Source organism: Nannospalax galili, unplaced genomic scaffold (genome assembly GCF_000622305.1).
Source record: "Nannospalax galili isolate Female #2095 unplaced genomic scaffold, S.galili_v1.0 scaffold85, whole genome shotgun sequence".
NCBI lineage: Eukaryota > Metazoa > Chordata > Mammalia > Rodentia > Spalacidae > Nannospalax > Nannospalax galili.
The window spans coordinates 7486184-7511211 of record NW_008358866.1 but is presented as its reverse complement, the minus strand read 5'-3'; the positions used below and the strand labels follow the sequence as shown (position 1 = coordinate 7511211).

Genomic DNA, 25028 nt, shown 5'->3' with positions numbered 1-25028 from the left:
TTTAACCTATTTTGTTTTCAGTACATGTGTAGCATTATTTTCCAAAACACTGAAGTTCAGTAACTTTTCATGCCCAGGGTTTTGAATTCAGTACATATGATCACCTAGAACTTTGAACCTTTTTGGTGAACCATCTTAATTAGGAAAACTTGGAAAAATAAAATAGTAATTTCTGTAGCATAATCAGATCACATATAATTGGTTACTAGAAGATGATGTCAGCATAAGCCAGAATCATTTTATGGAGAGTTCTCCCCAACTCTATAGCTGTGAGCTACCAAATAACAGCAATCAGGTGCAAGATACTTGGACAGAGTCGCATCCTAGATGAAGAGTGGGCCTTGGAGCCTCACACAAGGCCCCTCACCTCACATGCCTCCTTTCTGTTTTCTTTGGCCGCGGGTTGTCTTGGGATGAACTGTTAATTATACAGTTTGCCTCTGACATTTTCCACTTTCATCCACATTTTGGCAGCTTCAACCTTTCAAGTTTCTTTTACTTGGGAACTGTGTTAGTATTTTATTGGTGTTTTGCACCTTTGTGAGTCAGTGCTGTGTTATAAAGTTAGATAAATTTAGAATGGTCTGCCTCTTACTGTTGTTTTTCTCCCTATAATTTTTACTGTAACATTTTCCTGAACACATTAGGAATATGAATATCACATTATACCAGATATGTTTATTCCTTTTTTTTTTACTTGTGGAATGCAATTTTTAATCTTTCTAGTAACTGCCAATACATGTGTTTGTTTTCACACTAAGGCTCCTTGGCTACTAAAACATTATGTAAAGTGCTGTTTAGTAGGAATATTGAATTTGCTAAATGATTTAATATTAACAAAAACATTAATACAGTTATACATCTGTGTAGCCAGAGGATGTATGTTACTATACATCCTTCTGCCATTAGTTACCTCCATTACTTATTGAACACTGAACACACACCATTACATTTTTTACATTACATTACATTACATTACATTACAGTACATTACATTACTGTAACGCACAATTACATTTTTTTTCTTGTGGGCCATAACATAGCCAGTATGTAGTAGGCAAAAATTTACTATAAAATACACAAAATTATTAAGATATATGCAAGGACATGTGTATTCTTATGGGAACACATTCTGCTACTCTAACAAAGTGATACATTATGGACAGCGCTTTAGCTAATTTTTTTTTTCCAGTAGTAAATTCCTACAGCAATGAAGATGGGTCTCATGTTCAGGGAAATGAATGCTGGACAGTCAGCTAAGCCACCCAACTTTGCACTGTGAAATTACTTCACAAGAGTGTTCATGAACACTTCCTCAATCAAAGACAGATTACTTGAATGTTGACCTGTGGAAGCATCAACCATTTACATACAAAGTCCACTGCTATGCATGTCCCACAAAGTTATAAACTGTTACATTAAACATTTGGTTTTGAGACAGGGTCTCCCTGTAGCCCCAGCTAGCCTGGAACTCGCTATGTAGACCACGCTAGCCTTCTTCTCACAGAGATCCACTTGCCTCTGCCTCCCAAGTTCTGCGATTAAAGGTGTGCACCACAATGCCTGGCCCATTTTCAAACATCTTAATATTGTTATCATACCATCATTTGCTACAGTTTTATGACATGCAAGATAAATAGAAGATACAACACTGTGGAAAATAAATACTAGCATTTTGTACTCACTTGGTATTTTCTTCTAGTCAAAGGGTTCTATCATTTATTCTAATGAAAAGGCCTAAAAAATAGAACCATATCCTATGAAAGAAAAAAGGTTTCATAAACTTGATATTTTTTTCTTTTAAAGTTCTAATCCTTTTAGTCATCAGCTCCATGCCTTCAGGAATATCATCAGCAGGAAGCCTGTTACAGGGTTAAGTACCCGGAACATTCACAATAGGACCCACACCTTTGTAGGAACTTTGAGAGACTGACAGTCCCAGTTTGCCTGGATGGAGAGAGGGGACGTTTCCCATGACATGGGATTTGGTTTAAAACTGAGGAAAACCAGATGAGGTAGAAACTTTGGTAAGAACATCAGGATTAGTATGTGGTGGTTTCAAAGTTTACTACAAAAAGAGATATGACATGACTGTGACTTTATTAAATGAAAATGAAAAATATGCTGACATCTCAGTCCCAAAACATGAGCCACAAATCTGTTTTGAATGCGAAAGACAAAGGGCAAAGAGCTCCGAGATAAGAAGGCGGGAACTGGGCCAGCAGTCTTCTCACCTCTTAGCTCCCCAGATGGAGCTGGGAGTTTTCAGTCATCCCTTTGGAACAGACACTCTTCTGTTTTAACTTTTGGAATTTTTTCTAATTAATTTTTATTTTGTTGCTTATTGAATTTTTATAATTTTCATACAACATAGCTTGATGGTATTTAGATCCCCTCTCCTATCCACACCTACCCCCAGTGCTCCCATCCAATTTAATGTACTCTCATATATATATAACACGGTCTACAGTCTGATTTGTGTCCCCAAATGTCCTTTGGTGTGGGTTCATCCAGTGTCCCACCAAGAGTCCCATCCCAGTAAGACACTGTCTCTCCCCATCTCAGCAGTCATCAGCTGTCAAAGACTCCTTAGTTGGGATGGGATTTCTTACCCACTTCCCATGTCTATGCTGGGATTTTGTCTGGTTTGAGCTTTCATAGGGCTTGTAGTGTGCCATGCAGAGAGTAAGGCCACCAGCCTACACTGGCAACAAGTGTAAATTAGCACAGATCAGTGCTGGAGAGGAGACAGGAGGGCAGTGGTCGGGGAGCTATGTCTGTCTATGTCCCACCCAAGTTCACTTGGGAAACAATGAGTATTTTTCCTGGAAACAAATTTATTAATATTATTTTGTATCATTGTATATAACCCAGGTTAGTGTCAGATTTGTGACCCTTTTACCTCACCCTTCTAAGTGCTAGGATTACAAATGTGTACCACCATGCTCTACTCTGGGAACCATTGCGGGGGTGTTGATGACATCTATTTGTAACTAAAGCATAATTTTAGTGTAAAAGGGGAGCTCAATGCCAGGTCTCAGTGGCATTCTGAAGCTAGCTGGAACTGGTATAAGAGGTTTAATGTGCACATTTCCAAAAAGGTTATAAGCTAGTTGTTAAGCACGGTCTCCCTTAACATCAGCAATTGTTGAAATATTTAATGCCACAGGACAGTCAAACATGTCAGGACTCTTCTGCTTTCTGAAGAGTTAACTGTTAAAACATTTATCAGAGGTGTATGGTATTAAATAGCTCCAGAGTTTGGAGGAGAAGATGGCTAGGGCAGTTATCTATAAGTCAAAGTAGAAAATAAAAATGTTACTGTAGAATTGCTAATGCAGTGAAGAAGAACTTGGGCTTCAAAAGATAAGCCATGGGCCAGGAAGAAGCAGTGGATAAAGGACTTGCTGTGTAAGCATGGGTCCCTAGAACCCATGGAAAAGCTGGTAGGCTTCACGGCTGCCTAGAATCCCAGCACTTGGAAGGCAGAGAGAAGGGATTCCTGGGGAAAGTTGTCTAACTTGACTAACGAATTGGCAAGCTCCAGGTTCGGTGAGACACCCTGCCTCAATAAAAATAAAGTGAGAGCAATTGAGGAAAATGTTTGATGCCAACTTTGGGCCTCCACATGCATGTGCACACATACATACCTACACATGTGAACACATATACACACATATGTACACCACAGATATGTGCATTAAAAAAGAAATAAAAGTACAAACATAATGTCTAGAAAGGGAGGAAGGAGGTCATATTGCCTAGTCAATGACTCTGGGAAGCAGTTAATCGCCAGTGCAGCAAGCACATGTCTACATGTCAGCCTGTAGTGTGGAAGGAGTCAGGGAAGCTGAAAGACTGGCAAGGGTGGCAGAGCAGAGGCCCTAGAAGCCCTGGAGTTGCTAGATGTTATGTTGATTATAGCTTTGAATAAGGGAATCTCATGTTCCAGCCCAAGAAAAGTCGCATACTTTCACACTTCTGAAATCTTAAGGTGCAACTATAAAGGCTGTGGGTGAATAAATGTCTCAAGATGTTATCAAATGTGATACTACAGCTGCTTCTTCAAATGACTGCTGCAATTGCTCACAAAATACCAAGCTTTGTATTATTTAGTGCTGGAATGCTTTATTCTACTTGTGAGAAATATTCAGTGTTAGGGACTAATGATGACAGAAATTAAGATACCTCTCAAGGACCATAATTTTCAAAATATAGCCCTTGGGGGCAACTGATGCTTTAGGTACTTGGTAAACAGCTTCTTCACTTGCATATTTGTCTATGCAGTTAGAAGGGGATGCAAAAATAACTCCAACCTTTACTGCTCTGCTGTCCTTTATAATTCAAACATCATCGGCTGGTTTTGATTAACACACAGCCTTAGACAGACTTTCTAATTGCAGTGTTTGGAGTTCTGAAATGTCATCCCACCCTTTAAAGAGCAACTGTACTAAATTAGAAAGCGTCATCACTTGATCACTTGTCTTGATTCACTGTGGTCATACATCTTGGACTGGGGATTTCGGCTCATTAAAAATGTGAAGCTTGTAATGTCTGATGAATAAGACATTCACATCAACACAATTGATTTCCTCCTGGTATAAAACAATTGAAGTGCCAAACACTCAGTGGTTTAGTGCCAGAGCAAAGAACAGTGGTTGCAGGCCTGGGGTCAATTTCTCACTTCTACTAGCAACAGAGCTCGGGAATGTAGTGAGAGAGGCCAGCGCACTCCAGGCTTGTGGGATTAAGAGATGCTTCATGCTGTCCACTGTGGCAGACCGAAACAAAGCACCAACTGCGTTAAGTGAATGGAGCTGCCGTTGTGTGAACCAATGCAGTGCCCCTTCACCTTGCCCCACACCAGAACCCCCCACACAATACAGTGAGGCAGGAATGTGACATTTTCTCTTCCATACTTGTGAGTGGGGAGCACATCCCAGAAAGATCTTATTTCCTCTTCACACGAATGCTAAAGAACAAAGTCACGTCTTGTCTGGTTGTGTTGTTTATTTTCCAGTCTGCTGGCATTAAAATTGCACCCTAAGCACCTATCATGTCTCATGACTCTCTGTTAAGTCCTTTTCAAAAGCTCTGGCTTTTCAATACTAGGTGTCATTTGGAATTAAAAGAGAAAAAAGTCTAGTAGCTTAGTTGTTTCAGACCATCATGGGGGGAAAAATCATCACAGCTCTATTTAAAGTCAATAATTAGACACATAATATATTGTGTAAAGTCTAAAAACTGAAAAGAGAACAAGTCTGATCACCTCTAGTGAGCCTTTCTTGTTTTGTTCCTTTTACAAATACTAGATTCAGTTGCCCTGCATGAGATACCCCAACAAACAGTCAGGGCCTAAAATACCAACACAGAACATGCTTTTGTTTATTAATTATTGCCCTCCCATGTTTCAGTGCTAGAGTAAACAGAATTCTCACAATTAATTTTTGAGTATTTTTGTCCAGACAAGATAAATATTTGTGCTTCGATTAACATAATAAAGCCACCCCGCGCCATCCTTCACTAAGAGAAATTCCAATAAGGTTGATTTTTAGGGACTGATGTTAGGTAAAATATAAAATCTTTTCCCTAGCTCTCTGGGATGAGATACAGTTAGCTGTTTACACATTGGAGATGGTGATTCAGTTAAGACAAGACATCAGAACTAGACAGGGGGATTTACTCTGGAGTAATGGAGATGCAACATAAACAATAGCCTTATACCAGGAGAACCTCCAAATGAAACAACACAAACTCTACTGAACCTGACAAATAGCAAGTGTTGATCACTATTTGCAGTGCTATTATGCTAAGCAATACACATGGGCCACAATAATCTCTTAAACATAAATTCTTTGTGAGTGAAATTCAACCATACGTACATTTACCTCTATGTAGTCATGAATTGCTTCTAAACTGAATGAACAAATATCTGAATTATAAGACCAACTTCCATTCACTTCCCTTCACCTTTCTGCTTGCCTTGCTCACTTTTGTGGATGATCACATACTTTCATTAAGCTACCTCTCTAGGCCTTATATTTATAATTTAAGATAAATTTTTCTTATAGTAAAACACATTCATTTTATGTGCATTATTTGATTAGATAAAAATAATACTATGGAGGAAAGATTATACTGCTATTCAATGGAAAAAGCCAGTTTTCATTAATAATCTGACCAGATATGACTTTTCTTATATCCCCAAATTCTTTAATATCACTTCCTTTTCCTACTCTCATTAAATTCTCATTGGGAAATGAACTGATAAACACAGGTGACAATGAGTGAGCAGGCAGAGGGCATCTAGCCTGTGGCAGTTCTTGACCTTTTGAATCAATGGCAAACATGAGAACCAGGTGCATATCAAGAAAATTCTCTCCCCCAAAACGAGCATACACCGAACTACATGCAGAATGTTTCACACAACTTCAGTTGATTCATATCGTCTGCCTTCTAAAAATAGATCCATGGGCTGCAAAACAAGAAACTTCTTATCAGGATGTCAGAATTCTGCGCATCAAGTAGCATTCCACCAACTAAACTTCATTCCAAAGCATAGTATAAGGGTGATATAGTCCGTGGAACGTACTTGAACGAAATTATTTTCTGAACAAAAGGAACAGTCTAGGGATACCCTCTCTTTGTGATGAAAATAAGAAGAGAAAACTAAAACAAAACAATCTCAATTTCCTTCAAGAGGGATGGAATCTGGAGCATTCTATCTGATGAAGGCAACAGCAAACAGAAGAAGCTATACAGGTGATGTGTATCCCTGTTTAGATGATCCTGAGAGTTTTGAGGAATTGAATACAAACCTCTTTTTCTCCAAAAGAACTCCTCACTCTCCCGTCCTCTTCTTCTTTATTAACATTGGTATCGGTGATGCATCAATATTAATGATGGTGAAAGATAAATGGAAGTTAATTCTGTAGTGCCCATTCTTACTAATGATATTAAACATCATTAATAATCACTTTATTTAGCAGGCAATCTTTTTTGCTATATCGTTATGAAAATAAAAAATTATTGTGAGGTCTTCTCATAGTTTTATCAATGTCCTTGTATTCCCCCTTTTTTGGTAGAATTAACATTAGTCCAAAACTTGAAGCTGTTCTGAATTTGGTCACCCACCTTCTTCCTCACAGAAAGCACATGCAGACACAACTGATCTGAGTGTTTGGGGAGAACTGAATATCTTCCAGGCCTCGTGGCAACATTTCAAGGTTGAAAAGCAAATGCTCAGCAATACAAGGTGAAGATGGACTCCCATTCCTCCTCTGGACAAACCTTAGTTTCCCTTATCATTATCAGTGCTTCCTCTGATCTTCAGAATCAGGGTGTGGCCTGGAAGCCTGACATTTTGACAGTTCTTGTTCATTTTCACCTTCCTTGATAAACTATCTTTCACCTATTCTTCACAGGCACACGAGTTGTTTGTGCCTTCTTTTCTAGGACATTCTAGTTTCATGGAGTCTCTCTGTAAGGTGACTTTGTAGCAGCAAGACCCCAAGGACCCAGAGTTTCAGGAGCCAGATAAGAGGAGGAAAACAGGGAGTCAGGTATGAATCATGAGTTCTCAAACATTTCAATCAGCATATGGTTGTCATAGCAACCATACCTAACTGCTCCTCTACTTTGTTGCTCCTGCTGATCTGCCCACTGACTTGGGTATCCAAAATAATTTGCACAGAATTCCCTCAGTTCCCTGATCCATGGTTTAAAAAATATATATATCATTTCTTCTCCTGAACATTAAAAAAACCCAAAAAACAGAAAGTAGGAGTTTAAAAATCAGGGCATATAGATAAGTTTCTGGCCACAGTTTTCTACTTTATGAAATAGAATAAAATTGCTGCTCACTTTTCTTTCTTGAAGCTTCATCCTTCCTCTTTCCTTCAAAGCATACACTCACACAACCATTTCTACATTCTCACCTTTTGAGCATCATTTTGTGGTATTTTAAGGAAATACTCTGAAGAAAAATTCTAAGTATGTAGCTATGGGCATTGAGTAGGTATATAACCATTCCACAATTAAGTCAAAGTAGGGGAAGTTTCAGGAAAAACAAATGGACTTAATGTGACAAAATCTAAACTTTTTACATCTGATATGACTTTCTTTTAAATGATAAAGGAGGCTCACTCTTTTTTTAAAAAAGAACTATATGGAAACAAGACACTTTTCAGAGGATCTAGGAGGACAGGAAACTTTGCTGTGTTATTTCAGTGATTTGTTTGCCTGGCAGCCAGGATGTGCATACACCTGGACTGGTAAGTGATCTTGATAAAGATCACACTGATAAAGACACACTAGGAACCATAATGGGCTCAAAAGCCTATGGGGCAGACATCCTACCTTTGATGCCCAGAGGTGCCTGAGGAGGAAGTCATTTAGGCTACAGTATGCTACCCTCTTCTGGCCTAAAAGAAGATGTGTGACTGATGTCTAGTGACATGAGTTCTAGCTCACTTTACTGTGACCATTCCTGTCCTTCCTTTCACTTTCTTACTCAATCTCTGGGCTGTGCTCCTTTCCGTGTATGAGCATGAGTCTACTGCTGGAGTCTCTAGAACTGTTTTTCTCTTTGGGAAATTTTTCTCTTTTTTTTTTTTTTTTTTTCTTTTTTGAGACAGGGTCTCCCTGTAATCCCAGCTGGGACTCACTATGTAGACGAGGCTGGCCTCAATCTCACAGAGATCCACCTGCCTCTGCCTTCCAAGTGCTGGGTCTACAGGTGTGTGCCACCATGCCTGGTTTCGGAAATCTTGATCTCTCTGGGATAAAAGGAAATCATAAAGAACGAGTTTCTACCCATCCCTATAAATGCATCATACCATTTCTAATGTTTGCTCACACCTCTGTGGTTGTCACTAATGTCATTCAGTAACTCCCAGCTCTCTGTCTTCTGTTCCTGGTGAGATGCCTTCCCCAGCTCTTTTGGAAGTTAAGGAATGGACATGTTAACAGGCTCTACTGGTGAAATGTGTGCATCACTGAGGCAGCTTGAGGGGGCAGTGCCCATCTTCGTAAGTACCTTCCTCAAGGGAACAAAGGAGGTACTCTGTGATGATGGAGTCTGAGTTGGTCTGAGTCCCTGAGTGAACAACGAGAAGAACAGGCCAATGACACATCTGGGCATGTTCTACGAGAAGAAATGAACATCTCTACATTAAGCCACAGCAGAACTTAGCTTGCTGGGATGATTCAATACCTACCATGCCTAATTGGGACCATAAATTCTTACTGAAAAATCACATCTTCTGTACTCTTTGAACCAATTCTGGTGATATAACTGTCCACTCCTTAATCCGATGAGGGATAAAAGAGGTGGATAATACGTATGATTTACTTCAGGCTTCATTTTTAGAAAGTGGCAATGTTGGAACTTGTACACATGCTTTATTACTTCAAATCCCTTGCTCTCTTTACTGGATTATGATGGCAGTTGACTCAATGCGGGGAAGAAAGATTTCATTTTTGTAAACCAACAGAACAGAATACAATAAGAAAAATATAAAACATATAAGAAAATCCATGCTTTTATGTGGAAGAATGCATAATACCACATTGGATATATCTGCCAAAACATCTTATTTTGCCTTGATTCTTCCTTCTAGTCAGAAGGATTACAGCTATCTATTAAAAAAAATTCAGATTCACATATGGCTATCACTGTCAGGTTGGAAAAGTTGAACTTCATATAATTTGAATCTGAATAAAAAAAATCTAAGTAATAATATTTACTGAAACAGTAAGTCTAAAATGACAAGCAGATCAAAAAGGATCTGAAATGATATATCAACTATTAAAAATGAAGAGATAAATGTATTCTGTAGGGTAGGAACTATAAGTACTTGAGATATTTTTATGATTTTCAATGAGACATTTATTAATTTTTGTAATTAACACAATAATAAAATGTGGTGAAAAACTGCTAATCTCACAATTATGATTAGTGAAGTGGTAACATTTGGACACTGAAGAATAACTATGGCTTAGTTGATAAGCACTGTTTGGTACTTGGCTTTTAATAATTTAACTGCTCTCAATCACTGCTTCATTTAGTCTGGATCAAATTCCCATGCTGTAAACTAAGCTCAGTTTTAACCTGCTCTTGAGTGTATTTCCTCCTATAGATTTATCTCTTGTTTTCAGAAGTATCAGCAATTATACAACTTTGTATGCATATTCTTCCCTTAAAGAATATAACTAATTCTCAGAGAATATTTTAACTGTCACAGATTCTACAGGGTTAGCAACAGTCCAGAACTTGATATCTGAATTCAAGCTCTTCCCTGTCTCAGAATTTGAAGAAACAAAACAAAACAAACAAACAAACAAACCCCTGAATTTTGGATCCACGAAGTCACTGAAAGGGAGAGATTATAATTAACTTGTGCCCTTTTGTAAAGAAAGTTGACCCATACACACATTCCCCCACCCAAGACAAGCTTCATTCAACAGCGGTCTTTCAGACTGGACCATAAATTTGGGCAACAAAGCTTTCGGGATCTGCACATATACAATGAAGAGGCCATTAGCAGCCACCTGGCTTATCTCAGGTTATTTCATTTAGAGCAGAGACCTTTCAAAAGAGCTCTACATGCTGCAGAGAAACTGAAATCCTCAGACATTGCTGGTAGGATGGTGTGATGGCTAATCCTGGGTGTCAACTTGATTGGATCTGAGATTAACTGAAATGAAAGAGATCTTCTTGACTGGATCATCTAAAGCCGGAAGACACACCCTAAATGTGGGCGTCACCCTCTGATGGCAGCCAGTATAAAAGACCAAGGCAGAGGAGAACGCGGGGCTTTTTGCGGCTTGCCTTCTCTCTCGCTGGTGAGTTCCTCTTGCTGCTGTAGGCTGAAGACTAGCTGATATTTTGGAATTTTTCAGACCTTCAGCACCGGATTGGGACTACTGAGACATCCAGCCTTGTGGACTGAGTGACTACAGATTCTCAGCCTCTCCAGGGTGCAGCCATTGTTGGACTGACTACTTGGACTCTATCCTGTGAGCTAAGCTGATAAATCTCTATACATATTCATTCTACTGGTTCTGTTTCTTTGGAGAACCCTGACTAATACAGATGGTGTAGCCACTTTAATGTTCATAGAAGCATTCTTTACAGTAGCCCAGAGGTGGACATGACATATCAACTGAAGAACAGATAAATAAATGTGATATAGATAGATAGATAGATAGATAGATAGATAGATAGATAGACAGACAGACAATGGACTATTTGGCAAAAAAAATGTTTTAGAAAGATGGAAGAAAGGAAAGAAGGAAGAGAAGGGGAGGGAAGGAAGAAAGGACGACGGGGTGGCAGACAATACTGTCAATGCCTACAACATGGATAAAACACGGAATTATTGCTTTGAGCCAAATAAGCCAGTCACAGAAGGCCACAAATGCTCTATCCCATTATGCAAAATGTCCAGAATTGATAAATCTATAAAAGAGAAAGAAGATGAGTGTCATCTTAGTTATAGGAGATTCAGGGGAGCAGGAGTGGTGAGTGACTATTAATGAATATGCAACTTCTTTCTCTCTCTCTCTCTCTTTTTTTTTTTGACTTTTTTGAGACAGGGTCTCCCTGTAGCCCCAGCTGGTCTGGAGCTCACTATGTAGACCAGTCTGGTCTTGAACTAACAGAGATCCATATGCCTCTGCTTCCCCAGGGCTGGAATTAAAGTCGTGTATCACCACGCCTGGCCTACAATTTCTTTTTAGGGTGATGAAAATGGTCTGGAATTAAATTGTAGTGATGTTTGTATAATGTTGTAAATATATTAAAACCCACTTAACTGCATATGTGACATGGCATAATTTTAGAGTGTGTGAAACATATAGTTGTCAAAATAAAAGAGTTCTATGTTTCCTCTAGGGATAAAGTCTAAAACCATAACTTGGGGAGTAATTTCCCCCATTTTATAATGATGCTTATAAAGAAAATGGTAATGATACACTGGTGGTTAGACAGAGCACAATATTAGAAAAATAGGCTCTAATGGAAAATGGGTGTATATAAACACACATAGTTAAGTGAAATTATAAAGCATGCTCTCTCTACCTTACATACTTCTGTTGGTTTACATTTACACATTGGGCACATGTTACTTCTGTAATAAAAAAGAAGTATCATCTATTCTTTAAGTGTTTAAAGTAGAAGCTGTGAGATAGGAGATCAGTAGGATCCTAAGATCACAAAGGGAAAGTGGTTGCAATTGAGCTAGGCTTTGCAAAGAGGGTAGAATTGGACATGAATGATGTTCAGCAGAATAATTAAATATTTGAACAAACCCTTTAGCTGGGGCTACCACTAGTATGATATGCATGCCTTTATGTAAATTACAAAGAGGTTGCCTTCCCCAGGTTCATACAGTTCCTCTCTAGGATATGTGGCTGGGAGAGTTAATCATGATGCTCATGAACACCCATGACTTGTCCCATTCTCCTTGCCTGAGGAGGGAGATGTTGAGGGGCAGCAGAAGTAGTAGGTAGAAACCAGCTTTGGATGTGCTGTGTGGTCACAAGGGCATGTAGGCAACTTGAAGGCATGTATGTGACACAACAGCCACAGTGCAGTTTCAGTCAGACCTCGCTCCTACTGTGCACCACCCCCAACTCAGGCCTAGTTTTCAGCCAACTAAAAAAAAATCACTCATAAAATTAATGGAAACAATCTGCTTTTTTCTTTTCATAGGATTTTTAATTGCTTTTTTTTAAAGCTTTGAATCTTATATCTTATAACTTGATTAAATCTCCTAGAAGCCAACTAGTCATTAGAGGTTTGCCTCAAGTGTCTCAGAGCTAGCATTTACACTTTTTGCATGCAAAATGTTAGGCCCTGGAGACCTCTCCTCCATCTAGGGTAGTGCAACTCAGTAGTTTCAAATAAATAGGAGTTGATTAAAATGTTAATAAAAACTAAGTGTTTGGTGACTCAACGTAAAAGTAGGTTTTCCAATATGAGTCTTATATTTGATAAATCTTTTCTTTAAAAACAAGTGATTTCCACCCATATTTCCCAGCTCTCTTAAAAGGTGGGAAACAGTTGGTAGTGCTCTATGACAGAAGCACATCCATGAGTATCTAAGAAAGAGATCACATAGATATATGTGGGTGTGTTTGCTCATATTATTAAGTAAGTTCAACTTCCTTATTCTTCCCTCCCTGATATAAGTTTTTGTTAGCATTTACCTTTCTGGTGCTATCCTGTGTAACATTTAATTTATTAACAAAATACTTTGTGATAATGATATATGGACTTCCTCCATAGCTATTCTAAAGTCATAGTCATTAGGCATTTAAAGACATTAGGTATTGCTATGGAGGAAGTCTATATATCATTATCACAGAAAGGTAAATGCTAACTGAATATTTAATGATATTTTTAAAATGCTGAAATTGGGGGAGACTATAGTGGTTGTGATTAGGTTTTCAAAAGGTAAAAAGTAATCAGACTGGAGAGCTGGCTAAGTGGTTAACAGTAGTTGCTGTGCTTCCAGATGATCTGAGTTCAGTTCCCAGCACCCACAACAGGCATCTCATAACCACCTGCAACTCCAGCTACAGGAGATTCAAAGCCTCTGGCTCCCATGGGTACCTGCATTCATGTGCACATACCCCCACACAGACAAATACACACGACATAATTAAAATAATAAAATAAATATTTAATAGAGTAAGTATATATGGGGGCTGGAGAGATGGCTCAGCAGTTAAAAGCACTGGCTGCTCTTGCAGAAGACTCAAGTTCAGTTTCCAGTACCCACATAGTAGCTAACAACCATCTATAACTCTAGTTCTAGAGATCTGATGCCCTCTTTTGGCCTCAGTGGGCATTACATGCCCAGGTACACTTACATACGTGCAGGCACTCATACACATAAGATAAAAATTAATTAATTATGTATAGGACTATATAGTAAAATAGTTAAAAAGCAAGCACAACTGTCTTGCATATGTTGTAAAATAATCTGAGTAAGACAAAAGGAAGGGATGTTGGGCAAAAAGGTGTTCCATCTCTCTAATTCTTTGTATATATACAGTTTTCTATAATAAAAAAGTGTGGGGGCTGGGGAATGGCTTGGTAAGCGAAATGCTTGCCCCACAAAGGTGAGTTCTGAAGTTTGGATTCTCGGCACCCACATTAAAAAAGTCACAGCAGGCTGGTAGCTGGCCTGTGATCCCAGTGCTCTAGAGGTAAAGACAGGCGGTCCATGGGACAAGCTGGCCAGTTAGACCAGCAAAATCGGAGAGTTCAGCAAGAGACCTTGCCTCAATAAACAAAGTGGAGAGCAAGTGAGGAAGATGCTCGACATCAACCTCTGTCCTCCACAGGCACATATATGTACCTGCATATATGTGTGCCCCCCACATAAACATGCATACACATATGGATGCACCACACACATACATACACATGCAGAAAAGGCAAAAATAGTACTTCTGCTTCCTTTGACCTCCTTGAATACTTTTCCCTTCTCTTTCTCCAAATCCCAGGCAAGCATCACTTCTTCCTGTAATGCATTTCTGACCAAAACATCCATTTACAGATTCTCTGCCTAGAATTCTTATAGAGATCCTCATGTCAACAACAACAACAAAGAATGACTCATCCATCCATAATTTGATTCAAACAACTGTTAATATTTTGGTTATATTTTTCATTCTTCTATGCAAATTTGTGTATAATATTTTAGTTACAGAAATGGAGTTGTGGTATACATAAATATCTTGCAATCTCATTAAATATTACTGAAATGAGATTGGAGAGATGGCTCAGCTAGTAAAGTGTTTGCCATGCAAACTTGAGGACCACAGTCTAGATCCCCAGTAAAAATGCAAAAAACCACAGTGGCACATGACTGCAATCCCAGCACTGGGAAGGCAGAGACAGGAAGATCTCATGGGCATGCTGGCCAATCTAGCTGAACCAATGAGTACCACTTAAAAGAAAGACTCTGTCTCAAAAAAAAAAAATTGGGATGAAGTGAGGTGGAGAATGATAGAAGACATCTGATCCCTACTTTCACACCCCCAACACACACTTAAACGTACACACCTGAACATTTACACATATAACACACACACACACACACACACGACAGCCACAGCATGAACTGCATTATTACATAATATTTTCTTCAGGACTAGGGAGGAAACTCCTTGAAGGCAAGAGTGATGTGATTTTTGATGCATTTCGTATCGCAAACATCTAGTGAAAGTATATTTCCTGATGAGTTTAAATGACTATACTCAAAGAGGAACCTTTGGTATATTAATCATATGGTTGTGCTCAGGCACCTTAGCCAACAGGGAATTTGAAGTCTGTGACTCTGTTACAAAGAATCCTATTATTCACTTAACCAAACGTACACACGCTTTTGGTATTTGAGTACAAGGCAAAAAAAAAAAAAATTGAGAAGAGAAATTGCACATTTTTGGATGGTGTGGGCTTTAGCTGAATTCCCAACTATATAATTCTAAATCCAAATAAGCACCTGCCTCTTGACCCAGCTCCTTTTATGCTTGGATCAGCAGTGAGAACAGCAGTCAACAGAGCTGGGAACAGTAGGATGAATACTTCTATGAGACATCCCATAAATTCTCTAACACTTGAGATGAACAGGGCCTTTGGCTTGCAATCTGATTACAGAAGCCTTGAGTCCTATGTGGTCATTGATCAGCCTTCTAATATGCATTCTTTGGTACTTGAAAAGTAATTTTGTCTTCTTATCCATCTGTAACACTTAGAATCAAATGGTAAAAGGACAGAGGAGGGGTTGGAGAGATAGCTCAGTGGTTAAGAGCACTGGCTGCTCTTGCAGAGGGCCTGGGTTCAATTCCTAGCACCCACATGGCAGCTAACAACCATCACTAACTCCAGTTGCAGGGGATCCAACACCCTCTTCTGACCTCTGCTGACACTGCATGACAGGGGTATACTTACACACATGCAGACAACACATTTATATACAGAAAATAATAAAATATTTTTAAAAAGATAGAGGAGATAAACATTTCTCACATTTGTTCAGCATTTCCAGGGTTAGAATCTGATCATTTTAAGTTTTCACTTTTTAAATTGACTATTCCATACATGTTTTTGTTAAACTTTTAAATATCCATTTTAGGGTCTGGAGAGATAGCCAGTGGTTAAGAACACCGACTGTTCTTGCAGAAGACCCGGGTTCAAATCCCAGCACCCACATGGCAGCTAATAACTGTTTGTAACTCTAGTTCCAGGGGATGTGACAGTCTCTTCTGTCCTCTGCAGGCATTGCATGACACAGGTGCACTTACGTACATGCAGGCAATACATGTATACACATAAAATAAAAATAATAATAAATAAAATATTTCTAAATATCTATTTTAGTTAAGTTGCTTTGCATATTTTCTAGTCAAAACAGATTTTTAAAAAATCACAAATGTAAATTGTGAAGATTGTAAAGTTTTGGTTTATTGAAAACATTGATACTTTGAAACAAAGATTTTATATAATTCTTTAAAATAAGTGTACTGGGAATATGACAATTTGATGCATCCTTTCTATCTTAAAAGCACAAGAACAGTCAGTTGTGGTGGTCTATGAATGTAATCCCAGCATCTATGAGGCTGAGGCATGGGGACTGCCAGTTTGAGGATAGCCTGGACTATACAGTGACACCAGATTTCAAAAAAAAAAAAAAAAAAAAGGAAATGTAATATATCACATCAACAAAATGAAAAATCATTTCTGCAAAAAAATGTAGAAACAGACTTTAATAACATTTAATATCCTTTCATGATAACAACTCTCAACAATTTCTGTATAGAAGGAATGTGTCTCAACATAATAATGGCCATATGTAACAAGACCCCAATTGTCATCACACTCAACAGTGAAAGCTGACAACCTTTCTTTTACAAAGACAAGACAGAACTGCCCACATTAGTCATTTCTATTCACCCTAATATTGGAAGTCTAGCTGGGCTGGGGATGAAGCTCCATGGTAGGAGTGCTTGCCTGGAGTGTGTGAGGCCCTGGGTTTGATGCTCAGCACCACTAAAAAAATGTACATGAAGCCGGGTGTGGTGGCACATGCCTGTAGTCCCAGCACTTGGGAGGCAGAGGTAGGTGGATCTCTGTGAGTTCAAGGCCAGCCTGGTCTACATAGTGAGTTCCAGGACAGCTCGGGCTACAGGAAGACCCTGCTTCAAAAAGACAAAAAAAAAAAAAAAAAAAAATGTACATGAATAAACTGTTCTTTAACTGCTGAAAATTTAACATCATATATTCTTTCAACTAGTACTTAGCAGAATTTTATTCTAACATAGTAATCTTCCTTATTTGTGAGGATACATTCCAAGACCCCCAGTGAATGCTGGGAGACTTGGATAATACTAGATCTTTTATGTACTATATTCTCCTCCTAGACATACATGTATGTATAAAGTTTACTATAAAATAATACAAATTAACAATGACAATGATAATACATTGCAATAAAATACTGTGATTCAAGCAAGCAATATTGTTCATGTGCTTAGGTCAGAGTATTAAGCTGTGATATCATTAAGTGACTGATGGGCAGGTAGTGTATATAGAGTAGACACACTGTATAAAAGGACAACTTGCATCCTAAGTAGGATGGAACAGAAGTCATATTTCATGATACTTCCCAGAATATGCAATTTTAAAATTATGAACAGATGGATTCTGGAATTTTCTATTTAATATTTTTGAGCTGTAGTTGGCTGCAGGTAAATGAAACTATGGATGAGGGAGGTAATGTATATTACAATTTTATCCTGGAATATTTAAGTATTTTACTCTATTATAATATATATCATAAATACATATACAATTTTAAACTAATTAAAAAATTCTAAGACAGTACTGATGAGATGGCTCTGGGACCCGCATGGCAGAAGGAGAGAACTGACTCCTGAAAGTTGTTCTCTAACTGCTACACAAACACCTTGGTGCATACATGTATACACAAGGTGTAGGAAAGGATTTTCTAAAATGGACAGAAGTTGCTCAGGAATTAAGGTCAGCAATCAACTAGTGGGACCTCATTAAACTAAAAATCTTCTATACAGCAAAAGAAACAATCAAAAAACTGAAGAGAAAACCCACAGAGTGGGAAAAAGTCTTCACCAGTGACACATCTGACAGAGATTTAACATCCAGAATATATAAAGAACAAAAAAAAAAAAAAAAAGAAAAAAAATTCCAGGACAATAAGATTTAAAAATTTTGGAACTTTCTTCTAGGTTGAATTAATATTAACAAATATTATTAGTAGGCTATTTATCAAACTAACATACGTCGAATTTGAAAATAACTATTGACCATGAAACCAAACTTCTGATTTTTCTAATGAAGTAGATGAGGGTGGTTTAGGTGGGCTAATATATCCCTGGAAGAACAGCATTCATCACTAGAATGAACCTGGTACTATGCTGGAGGCAGCTTCCTTGGCACAAATAAGTGGGTCCAACCATTTATTACGTTGAGGTTCATATAGGTCATAATTTCATGGGGTAGACATATAAATTACTTAAAGTGAAATTTGATGTGGATGAGATAATAAGGTACAAAGTCAAAGAGAAAGAAAAACCTGTTTATGGAGACTTAAAAAAAAAAAAAGTCAGATGTGGTGACACACACCTTTAATCCCAGCACTCTGGAGGCAGAGGCAAGTGGATATCTGTGAGTCTGAGGCCAGCCTGGTCTGCATACTGAATTCCAGGCCAGCCAGAGCTACACAGAAAGACCCTGTCTAAAAAAACAATCTTAGAGGACTAAGTCCAAAGGAATGAGGGCATTTCCAGACAAGGGAGGAATGGGAGGGCAAGAACGTTCAGTGCGTAAGCCCCTCCTCAGAGCACAGAGTGAGTTTCAAGCACTCGGAGAGATGATGAATCAGGGCCAGATTATGTAGGACTCTGAGTTCTTTATCTTTTAACAGATGGAAGCCACTGGAACATTCCTAAAAAGGAATCCTTCAATCAGATGGATGTTTTGCAAATAAATCTCTCTTAGCAGTGAGAAAGATGGACAGTGGCAAGAATGGGAGTCACCAGAGACAGGAACCACCTGTGAGGATGAGAAGCATAAAGCAGATCTCAAGGCAAGAAGACAGTGGGGTGTAGAGAAGGGAAAACAATTCAAGCTAATGCACAGAAGGCAAATTAGCAGGTCCTGGTGGCCTGCTTTACTATGTCAGGATCAGAAGACAGGGTGCTCATGGAAGATGCTGAGTCTTTTAGGTTGGTTAGTGCATTGCCAATTATATATTGTAGATATGAAAGGGAATACAGAATTCACCAATGGAGGGAAAACCTGCTGTTTTACTCATGCTTGTTTCTATACAAACTAACAGATGCTATGCAAATGGATAAATCTTGCACTAAATTTGACCCCACTAGCTCCAAGTTCAATAATGAGTCTCTAAACAGGATTTAAATTTTGTTTTATGATAAAATTTGAGGATTATACACAACTGACCCTCAGTCACAAACAAACAATTTGAAATTAAGTCAACTGTTGAAGATAATTCTGTACATTTAAAAAAGATAATACTAAATAAGAAGAAAATCAAAGATTAAAATTAAGCTGCTTGGCCTAAAATTATATAATGTCAAAGAGTTCATTCCTTGTGTCATTAGGCATTTGTCTAAATGTTGAAAGGTACCATAGTTTATCTTGGTATTTCCTGTAAGATATTTTTTTGAGACAGGGTCTCACTATGTAGCCCTGGCTGGCCTGGAACTTGCTATGCAGACCAGGCTGGCCTGCTTTTCTCAAGTGCTGGGACTAAGGGTGTGCACCACCATACCCAGCAAGATTTACTTTTTAAAAGTCTTGTAACAAAGCTAGTCATGGTAGACATGGAGATGGCATCTGCTCATATGGAAAAAAATCTAAAAATTGAGTTGAAAACTGAAAATACAAAAATAGTTTTGCCATAAAAGTTATTTGGATTAATAAAAATCACCTAAATTATTTCCCGTTTTATTAGGTTTATTTCCCCTTATAAATAATTCCATGTAAGCAAGCTAAAACTATTTTAATTAATAAATCAATTGTCACTGGGGGGGGGAAAGGATATAATTGTATCTCTTCACTTAAAAACTATCTATGTGGAAAGCAGTATTAAGGTGCCTAATACCATAGCCTTTAAATTACTCAGGAGAGTCACATCATACAGCCTATAAATTTACAATCTCAATCAACAAGTATTACTGATTAGGCAAACACATTGGTCTCTGAAGAGTAGATTCTGACATTGGTGGAATCATTTATAATAGTGATACAATTAAATACAAGCTGAAGTTTTCTTTCTAAAGTAGGTGTGGTGGTGCACACCTGTAATCCAAGCACTTGGGGGAGGGTAGAAGCAGGAGGCTCAGGGATTCAAAGCTAGCCTGAGCTATGTATGTACTTAGGGGCCAGCTAGTTTATCTGGGACCTTGTCTCAAAGCGCCACCCCCACCCCCTAGCCAAAAAAAACAAAAACAAAAAACCCCAAAAAACCAACAACCAATTTTTTAAAAAAGAGCCCCAAATCTAGAAAAATTTGCTCAAGTGAGAGCATGTGCCTGTATTTTTAGGCCTATTATGAAGTTTGGGCTCCAGTCTTTTCTGGCTCTGTGAACACACAGGGATCAACTTATCATAGCATCACTATTCGACCTCCAAGGACGGCTCATGTCATCACACAGCAAAAGTGCTGGCGAAACATTTATCTAGATGAAAGACCTCAAGCAGTTAACCTGCTCAGCAGAGGCAATGCAACCAGGCGACAGGATAATGACCTCTATCCAAATGTAGAAGGTGCATCAATTTAATTCCCTGACAGCTCCACAAAAGATGACGGCAGCTCGGCGGGAGAACATTAGCCATGATAACGCACCGTACTGTATGTGAAAAGAATGAATTATAAAGCACAATGCTATTTGGACTGAGGAGGGATTTTTTTTTTCCCCTAACCAACTTTAAATTTAGGATGGTAGTCATGCCTAAAGCCTCCTTCCATTTTTTCTACCTGAAGAATATCCTGATAAAAGTAAAAAGGCAGTGTGGATTAAACTGACAGCTTAAACACAAATCGAGTTTTCTAACTAACCCAGAAGATGCTGTGCATCTTTGTGCTCTTTTGGAACAGAGAAACTCCAAGCACTGGCAAACTGGTTTAATCCACAAGACTGATAATTCAAATAGTAAACAAGCCTAGTCTTATTGTGTGTGTTACCCTATTCTATCTATCTATCTATCATCTATCTATCTATCTATCTAATCTATCGATCTATCATCTGTCATCTTCTAGTCTTATTCTGTGTTACTCTATTTTATCTGTCATTTATTCATTTATTATCTATCTATCTATTATATTTTTTTTTCTATCTATTATCTATCATCTATCTATCTATCTATCTATCTATCTATCTATCTATCTATCATCTATCATCTATCTATCTATCATCATCTATCTATCTATCTTTAAAGATAGTCTTACCTTGTAGCCCAGGATGTCCTGGAACTTATGGTGATTCTCCTCCTTCACCTTTCTAAGTGCTGGGATTACAGACATAAGCCACCAAGCCTGGCCTATTTTATTTTTAAATGGGGAAGGTATTTGACACACTTTGGGTGCTTACAGTTCTTAGCGGTAAAATGTCCCTACTGCAAATTCAAAGTAGTAACATGCTCTTACTTGTATGTTTATCCAGGGCCCTTTCCTGTACGACAGGATTTCAGCCTGTGAGGTTTTCTCTACACATGGCAGGCAGCTGTCAGAACCAGTGTGAGGGGTGAAAGGGCAGCCCGGCTGCTCTGTTAAATCACGGGGTTCCATCAACATCTCAGAATTCCTGCCGAGTGGGAGCCGGGAGACCACAGATTAGAGTCCACTGGAGTGTGTATATTAGGTCACTCTGTGTCTATCAAAGCAGTATCACGCCGGCGAGCTGTACAATAGATTTTACTGTGTGCTGTTCAAAGAAAGTGTAAGGAAAGTGGACATGTGTGCAGCAGACCACAGCTGAACACTGAATTCTTCTTGTCTTTAAATGGATGGATTTACTAACCATAAGATGAATGAAGAATGGGGGCACAATAAAGCAGCTGTGGAAAACATGCAAGGCTGGTGGTTTTATTCAGCTCTTAGAAACGGCTTGTGATGAGACAGAGAGTGCCTGCCACCCTGCTCAGCCAATGAGTGTCTGGTCACGGTTGTAGAACTGCTTCAGAATCCTAGATGTTCACTTTGTCCCAGTTTCACAGAACTTCAATATCCACATATATTACCTGGAAATAATATCCATCTTCTCTCCCTCCCCAAAAGGGTAAATAAATAAATAAATAAATAAGAATTCTCAAGAAAGAAAGGACTTTTAAAAGGTTGAAAGGAACTTTGTGTGGCAGTACAGTGGAAATAAAAGAGATATTTAGGAAACTAAGCAGTGAAATATGACTTGTGCTAATGTATATTATATATATATAAACTAGAAAGTATTTGTTCTTTAATACTTACTGTTCAATTCTTTTCAACACAGTAAAATCCACATTCCCCTAGGCATAATATGATCTTTAATGTGACAACATTATTAGGTGAAAAGCACCAGGCCTGACAAGGAAAATGAAATTCTAAAAAGATTAAACATTTTTATATTTTAATTTCTTATTGTCATTTCTGCAAGGCACTCCTTGATTATAAGTATGTGCCTGAATCTATAGTAATAGCATAGCTAACACTAGCAAAATGATTGTCCAGGCAAGGCACTGTTCTAACCACTTTATAAAAGTTTATTTAATTTATAACCATATATATGGTAGCTCCAGTAATTAGCCTTTAGCCTAGATCACATTTCCTTTTTCTTTTTGAGACGGGGATAGTCTACACTGGCTTAACAGCAGCTCCTTCGTCTCAGCCTCCCGAGTGTGGAGATTATAAGCATGAGCCACCATGCCCAGTGTAGGTCATTATTTGTTTTTCAGACACAAGAGGGAACTTGCACATATGAACCCTGAGCTGTACTGACAGCACACAAAATTGGCACAAACCCAAACCAGACAAAATCCCAGCAATGGAGGGTGAGGTAGGCCCGAAGCCCCACCCCTAGCCGAGGAACTTTTGGCAACTGATAAGTGCTGGGAGTGGAAGAGTTGGTTCCTTTAAGAGTGTGATCTGACAGGCTGATTATGCTCCAGGGGATGGGCCCACATGCAAGTCCATTAATTGGACTTGATTGGCTTAAAAAAAAATAGAGTTCTCAAAGTGGGTAGGTGGTAGGGAGACGGGCATAGATCTGAGAGGCAATAAGGAGGAGTACTGAATATGATCAAAATATATTAAATTCTCAAAAAATTAATAAAATATTAATAAAATAAATGTGATAAAGTAAAAATAAAATTACATTGTAATCCCATTTTGGGTTAGGTACTTTCTCTAATTTTGTAAAATGTGAACAAGCTATCTATCTTCTACAAAACAATTTGATTTACCACCCTATGGGGGTTGAAATTATTCTTTTCTCAGTTTTTAAGATGAGAATATTATGTCTTTAGATGTTAAATGATGTACACAGCAAACAAGTGGTGGTAGATGAAGCATCTTCCTGGGAGCAGTCTGGCTCTTACCATACCAGATGGCCTCTTTTGGCATCAGAGGGTCCGAAGCCAACTGGTGACTATGGTCAGTGTCACGGTATCCACTGGGTTGATTTAGACTCCAAAACTGAGATAATGAGGTTGAGATCTAATGAATACCCCTGAAAATAGGTCAAATAAGCAATGTTTCATGGAGACTAAATTCACTTTGGAGCTGTGACCCTGTCTACATAAGAGATAACCGTTAGCTGGCAGAATTTTCAATGTACATGTACCAGCGGCTGTCATGTCAAAAATGAACTTTCTAAGGGAGGGAGCAGAAAAAGTGCATTATGGGTTTATGTGTATATTTGTCCGGGTGGATTGCAACTTATGTTTTTCTGACATTCACCACTGTGCACGCAGAAAAGACACCATGTAATAAGGCAAATGTGGAAGGCTTTGTCTTTCATTTTTAAGGCTTATTTGTGTGTGTGTGTGTGTGTGTGTGTGTGTGTGTGCCTGAGTGTACCATGTGCATGAAGGCAGTTGTAACCTGCCATGTGGGTGCTGAGAGCTGAACCCGGTTCCTCTGGAAGAGCAGCAAGTGCTCTTAACAATCGAGTCTTCTCTCTAGCCTCTTTTTTATTATTATTTCATTTGGTTTTTTTTTGAAGATGTTTTATTTATTATGTTTTTAGTTATGTGAATATTTGTGTGGGAGTGAATATGTGTGCATGAGTGCAGGTGCCGGGGGGCAGAGGCATCGGATCCCCTCTAGCTGGAGTTACAGGTGGTTGTTATTCTCCTCATATGGGTGATGGGAACAGAACTCAGGTCCTCTGCAAGAGCAGTATGCCCTTTTAACTACTGAATCATCTCCCTATCTCCCCAAGGTAGGGGGTTTTGTTTGTTTTGTTGCTTTTTAAAAAAAATTATTTATTTCATAACCAAATGATTAGAAGAGGCCTTTCATTACAACAGCATTGACATATTCAATAACAATTTCCAGAGCTAAGATGCTTCTCTTTCAAAACTGGCTATAAATTATTAGGTTTACAGTTGAATACATACAGTTATACAATATTGTACTCCGTATAAACCCTGTAAGACATAATATTAAATGAGGTTTTAAACTTTGAAAAAGATCTCCATTTCATTATTAAAATATACAGTTTCATACAGAAAAATTCATTTTTAATACAACTGACACTAAGATGCATATCGGTTTCTAATCTCCATATATCTGATTATTACTAATCATAGTCGGTTACTTTCTGAGCTCCTTAGCATCTGAGCATGGATAGAAAGTCATCAGGTAGAATTCAATGGTAATGTTATTCACATCTACTAATTATTAAGGAGAAAATTTTTGTGCTTTGAAGAATTTTTTTTTATACATCCACTACCCAGGTAGCACCCTCCCATC

At 38.3% G+C, this 25028-nt stretch overlaps 1 protein-coding gene across 7 annotated transcripts in view; it reads right to left on the bottom strand.

Moving 5' to 3' along the window:
* Window positions 1-25028, bottom strand: part of Cdk14 (cyclin dependent kinase 14) — a 633917-nt gene that overhangs the window by 10918 nt on the left and 597971 nt on the right. The window contains exon 15 of one of the 7 annotated variants that reach the window (XR_003847675.1): window positions 6819-6859. The exons of the other annotated variants lie outside the window; for them this stretch is intronic. The gene's annotated coding sequence lies outside the window, so the exon portion shown is untranslated. The remainder of the gene's footprint in view (window positions 1-6818; window positions 6860-25028) is intronic. 7 annotated transcript variants of the gene reach the window in all.